This window comes from Gadus macrocephalus, chromosome 2 (assembly GCF_031168955.1).
Source record: "Gadus macrocephalus chromosome 2, ASM3116895v1".
Taxonomy (NCBI): domain Eukaryota; kingdom Metazoa; phylum Chordata; class Actinopteri; order Gadiformes; family Gadidae; genus Gadus; species Gadus macrocephalus.
Genome location: NC_082383.1, coordinates 21,613,532 through 21,619,531, shown reverse-complemented (window position 1 = coordinate 21,619,531; position 6,000 = coordinate 21,613,532).

Sequence of the window (6,000 nt, the reverse complement as noted above, 5' to 3'; positions counted from 1 at the left end):
GTGGCAGCCGAACAAATTGGGTCGCACCCCTTTATTAGCTGCTTTGTCGCAGTAGCGGCATGTCCTTTGTCACGTACCATCCATCTGTGTTCATTCATTAGAACCGATTCACTCACTTAAAATCACTGCAATCATTGCATAGGGGGTATTTATTTATATATATCGACATCTCTTTCCTTACCAACCACGAAGAAAGAAAAAAAAGAAGAAAAGGAAGAAAGCTCTGCCAACTAATAATAACAGGCTTATCGTGTTATATACTCCAATCACGATCATTTCATTCAGTCCTCTACAAACGTGCATTTCTTCCCATGCTCTTGAATATTAAGTGCCGCGCTGCAATTTCATTGAAACTTCGCACAATGGCCAAACTCCCTTTTTAGTTTTATGAAGTCCAAGCAGTGTGCCTTCACTGGAGCCTGAGTGGCTCGCGTTCCCGGCTAGCATGCTCACACCGGCGCCACCATACTGCCCTGCTCCCAGCCTTGCTCAAACCCTTGGCTCGCATCGCAGCGCCATCCATTAACACTCATTACATTAGAACAGAACAAGACCTCAAACTTAATCTCCCGACGGGATGTGTCCGTTCTACTATGCTTGGTGATGCGCTGCACTTTAACATTGAAGCTCTGCCGTAACAGAGTCGTACTCAGATCGAGATTCGATCGGAAAGCCGCCGACTTCCTCCAGACATCATGCACGTGATGTTGGAGTTGTAATCAATTCAGAGACTTTTGCTGGGTGAAATGTGCAAAAGAATACTTTTTCGTTAAACTAAAGAATATACGTTAGATTCCTGTGTCTACAGGAATTTCTAAAAACTCAAAAAAATAAAAATGCATTATATATATATATCCCTCAATGTTTATCCCTCCTTTACAGATATCTTCCTTGTTTTGTATGAGTCTTTTATTCTACCAAACCTTCTCCTGTGACTAGAAGGCTGCCCTATTTGGCAGGGGAGCCATATCATTAAATGAACAGTAAGTATGCAGGCATAAAACGCATCCGAAAGCCTTTCCATCCGCCATCCCGTTCGGTTGGAGTGCGTCCGTACACACGGACCATCGACACCAGCCCTCTGCCAAACAGTACAGTGTATCACTCCCCCAGTCCACCCTACCCACTGGGACTCCTAAAGGCCACTTTTAATGCCTGAGCACTTTATAAGTACTCGGGCACGTAGTGTACTAAATACAGAACGGGTCTCGATGATCACTCTGGCCTCGACGTCGGGTCGGTGGTCCACACCAGAGGACTCGGGGTCCACACTTGAAGGCTCTCCTGTCCGATTATTTGCCCCTTCTCTGACAACTTGACAAATCTGGAAAAGAACACGGATTAACCGTCACTTCTTGAACGAGCGGCGCTGTCCTTTCTCCGGCAACTCCTGCCTACGTTGTTGCAGGTTAGGCCTCGAAGACGTGTTACTCCGGTAGAAAGTCAAGCAGCCGTTTAGGGCATCTAAAATGACGAGGAAGGAAATCATGACTACGTTTACGTCCGATTGTCATAATTTGAGTCTGAGTCATCCCGCACAATGAAGGAACGGACCGTTTGTTTCTTCCGATCGGCTGTAGCAAGCAACCCTAATCGTCGATTACACTCTCACTCTCACTCTCCCCCCCCCCCCCTCCACACGACACGAGTTGGGCCTCAGTTTACCAAAAAACGTTTCGAAAAAGTGTGCATAATCTTCCGTCTCCTTTACAGACACGCAACACGACATTCAGATCTGGGCTCAGCCCTGATTGCCTCTTAGTGCCCCCCTCCTCCCTCCGACAGAGTGGCAGACTCATTATCAGGGGGCTTGTCGCGTAGCGGTGGGTAATAGCCTAAAATGCAGTCACTCCAGGGGTTGGGTTGGGGGGGGGGGGGTTGGCGGGGGGGCGACGTCTGGGCCCTCCCACCCCATTCACCAGAGCCTTCCACCCATCAGACGACAGACAGACCCGCTTCCCAACAGGAAACGCACAGCTTGTTCTGCTGGAATCTGGACAGAGGCACGGCATGACTACGTTAAGACCAAGATCCATTATCAGCCCATTAGGGGAGGATGTTGTGGATCCCAGAAGAACGCTGTTCTCGTTACTGCTGCTGTATGTTGCCAGGAAGCCCTGCAAAGGAGGGCTAGTTAGTTCACGCTAACTAGGGGGTTACAACTGATCACTAGGTTACGTTTTTACTACAAACTTAGGCGCTTTGAAACATGGGTACATTTCTTGATACACATGTTTGCCTGTTGAGCAATTTTATATACTGATTAGTGATTTGTTGTTGAGCAATATTGCCCTGTATTATATACTAATAAGTGATTTGTTGTTGAGCGATATTGTACTGATTGATACAAATATGAATCATTCCAATACAGACAATGCTAGTGCCAGTACTATACACTATACAGGGCAGACAAGACAAAGCAAAAACTCCATAATAAACCTAAATCCATTCACTACCCCAGAAGCATCTGTACTTTTAAAAAGTAAACACAAGTATTAATCTTCTTCATTCAATCTAATTAAACCATAAAGCACATCCCCTGGTTCCCTGATGAGAACCATTGGATGAGCTCACAATGGATAGCTTTTTAATTGCTTTGTTTTAACTTGCTGCTCCGAAGAAGTTCTTAATGAAACGCCAGAATAGATGGGAGCTGTTTACTTATCCTTCATTGAAGATTCGGAAATGCAAATTGCATTTTAGGATCTTATTCTCCCCTAAAAAACAATAGAATAGTTTAATAAATGTGTGAAGATAAAATAAGGAAGAATGCTCAATAAGCATTGAGACTTAGCAACCATGAGCAACAAAAGTTGGTATCCAAAAGCATATATCTTTTAAAATGTGAAGCACAGAGTAGGTGAGCACATTGTAAATATGATGTCCCAGTAGCTATATTATTTGGTCATATTCATTAAATACTTCCTTTTCCTGTATATTCATGTGCTTAGATTGATCGGGCACATGCCATTGTTTATTTGATTATGGTTTTGAGTGTTTCTTCCATTTCATTCAGAAATAGAAAGAAGAAAGACAAATTTTCAGATCCTTCAACAAAACGTTAAAAAGTACAATTAAACCCATGTCAAACACGTCACCAACACCACGAGTCATCCTGAGCATAGCTGGGTGCGCACACTATGTGGAGACAGCGCGTGTGACCCGAAGGCTGCAAATTCTAATCCCTGAGCAAGGCCAGCGAACCTCACACAGAGTGTGTCTCGCACCAGCTGCTTTCTTCTGGAATCAGAGCTCCAAACGTGTAACAAAAAAAACTTGGTTGGCCGGTGTGCAAAAGTCTTACAATGAGCTGTGCGTGTCAACATACCGCGCTCTCTCTCAGTGTGTGGTTTCATGTACCCCCATCAGGATCTTCTATGTTGCAATTAGACGGCTGTAAATCAACAAACCAACTGCAAGTCAAGAGCTGTTGATTTGTCGCACGGTTGTTCTATTGCCAATGTTGGATTTAGCACCCCTGCAATTGCTTCCTCAGTGGCCATGCAAACGCATTAATGACGATGTTGGTCCCACAAACGGATAATGAACCGATTGCTCCGCCTCACCGGATTTTGGTGAGCATGTCAACATATTGATTAGTCACTCACTGCGCCCGCAAGTCGCTCAGACGGGACTCCCGAGCGACTGCTGTCCTCCCCTGTGGAACAATGGAGCCAGGGGGAGGAGTGAGAGCCTGGAATGCTCTCCAGATACCTCCTCACATTTGCTCTAGATACTTCCTGGAATGCAGAGAGAAAGTATCTGGATCGCTGTAACAGGCAAATGTCTCTAAAGGACGGTGTGCAAACACAGTGTAGGAGAAAGACCAGCGTGTAACAATGCGAGCAAACAACGGCGTTCATCTTGAGAGGCCCTGCTGCCTTAAGGAGCGGGGAACATGTTTGATGACTGTAGTTATTCTCGCTCATTATATAAATCTCTCAGGGAGAAAATAATCGCAACCGTTAATAGACGGCGGAAGCAAAAGCACAAGTCCAATTAACTTCAGTCTCGCTACGAAGGGGAGAGCGCCGCAATCTCAGGGTCGGCCTCAACAATAGTAAGTAAGTAAGTAAGTTTTATTTATAGAGCACATTTACACACAGCATACACTGACCAAAGTGCTGTACAATAGGAGGATCGCTGTGGCTCACCGAGATAAGATTCACAAAGGCTTTAACCTTAAATAACTGGGCCGAAGCCATGAAGGCCTCCACGAGTCCAACACAAAGTGAAGGTCCTTACTCAACAGGCCCAACGATAGCCAAGCACCTGGGGCTGGAACAGAACATCTTATCAGGACATCGTAAAAGAAGGATGGCGCAATCTCCCACATTCTGGATCTGATAATACCGATGTATCTTGTGTGAGTTACTAAAAGTAATCGTGGTGCCCTGTTGTGAAAGAAAATAACAGATCTAATGGGAAGTGGAATAAAAAAAAACAAGTGTATTTAATTTGATTCCTTCTTACATTGCAATTCGAAAAAAGTGCATATATGGCAAAAACAGCAGGGGTTTTGATTTAACGGTAAATTCATCAAATAAAATTCAAAATAAACAAAAAAATCATAAAAATGTCTTGAGCTGTTGCTAAATAAATAAAAACTCTAGTCCATTGATTTGTAGGCGCCTTTCTACTCCCTTAGGTGCTACATGTCTTGAGTCATACAATATTCACCTGGTGATTATCTGCACCCTTATGGCTGTTGTTGTTGCATGGTCGAATGCTGTGATCCAGAGCTGTGCCCTCAGTTTCAAATCGACTCTGGCTTGTTTTGGACATTTGCTGTCATTGGCCTGCGGTTTTTGGCACGCCTGACGTTATTTCAATTGATTCCTCAAGTGCAATCCATTTTCTTTGGCACGCGTCCTGGCCAGCCTGGGTTGTACGTTAACAGACCTGAAGAGTTAATATGACTAACAACACCTAGAGGCACTCCTATAACCACAGACACGGCGGGTGAAAAGTGAACCAAAGGCTACACAAATAAACAGATTAACCGGCTGCCCTTAACCGGTCTCTGAAGTTGAAGCTAAACAATCAGACATTAGTCATCAGCGGACCAATATTTTGGCCGCTTGTGGAGAGGAAACATAACATAAGTCTCAAAGGGAGATTGGTATTATACCTAGCGAGGCCATCCCCATTAAGCTTAGATTCCCTCAATGCACTGATGAGAGCCCTCGTGAGCAGACCTTCAGTCTCTATCCTTTGTGTGTTTGTGAGGCCGTTCGTATCAGTACCTGACCCTCGCCAGCACTTTGCCCCAGCACCACTTAGCAGCATGCGAAAAGTAGCAGACAGGCTCAAACCGAAAGCAACTTAAACGCTGGCGGCATCAGGCCGACTGGCAGCAGCGAGAGAGGATCTTATAGCAGGTCAACCCCGCACAAGTTCACACTTTCCCATCACATTCACTCTATTATTTTCTACGTTAGCCTTGTGGTGTCTTAGCATGTAACCATCATGCTAACACCTTACAGAGGACGTGCACGAAGATAGCATGTTTAGATAATACGCAGTTAGGCCTTGTTTAGGTCCAGATGTTGTAGCTGTGTGGCTATGGGCATGTTGTGTGCGTCCCGTAAGCCTAAACACGTGTGATTTTGAGCTTTTACAATTGCGTAGTAGAGTAGAGTGTAATAGTATGTTGGGGCGCGTGGGAGCTGACACGCATCTATGTGTGACATTGGCTGCCCCGTGTGTGTAGTCTGTGTGTGTGTGTGCGTGTGTGCGTGTGGAAGCACACTCCGAGAGCTTGCTGTAAAGTCATCCTAATGGATCTTTCTTTTTTTTCTTTTTTTCTTTTTATTTATTATACAGGAAAGTATTCGAAGTAACAAAGTTACAATATAAAACGGGCCTGTCTCAGTAAAATAACTGATTTCCAGCAGGTTCCTGTTCTGCAGCACATATAACATACAGGGACAAGGCACATCACACGTCACATTTACATCCAACACATAACAGGGACATAGCACGTATAAGTCAGTGTTT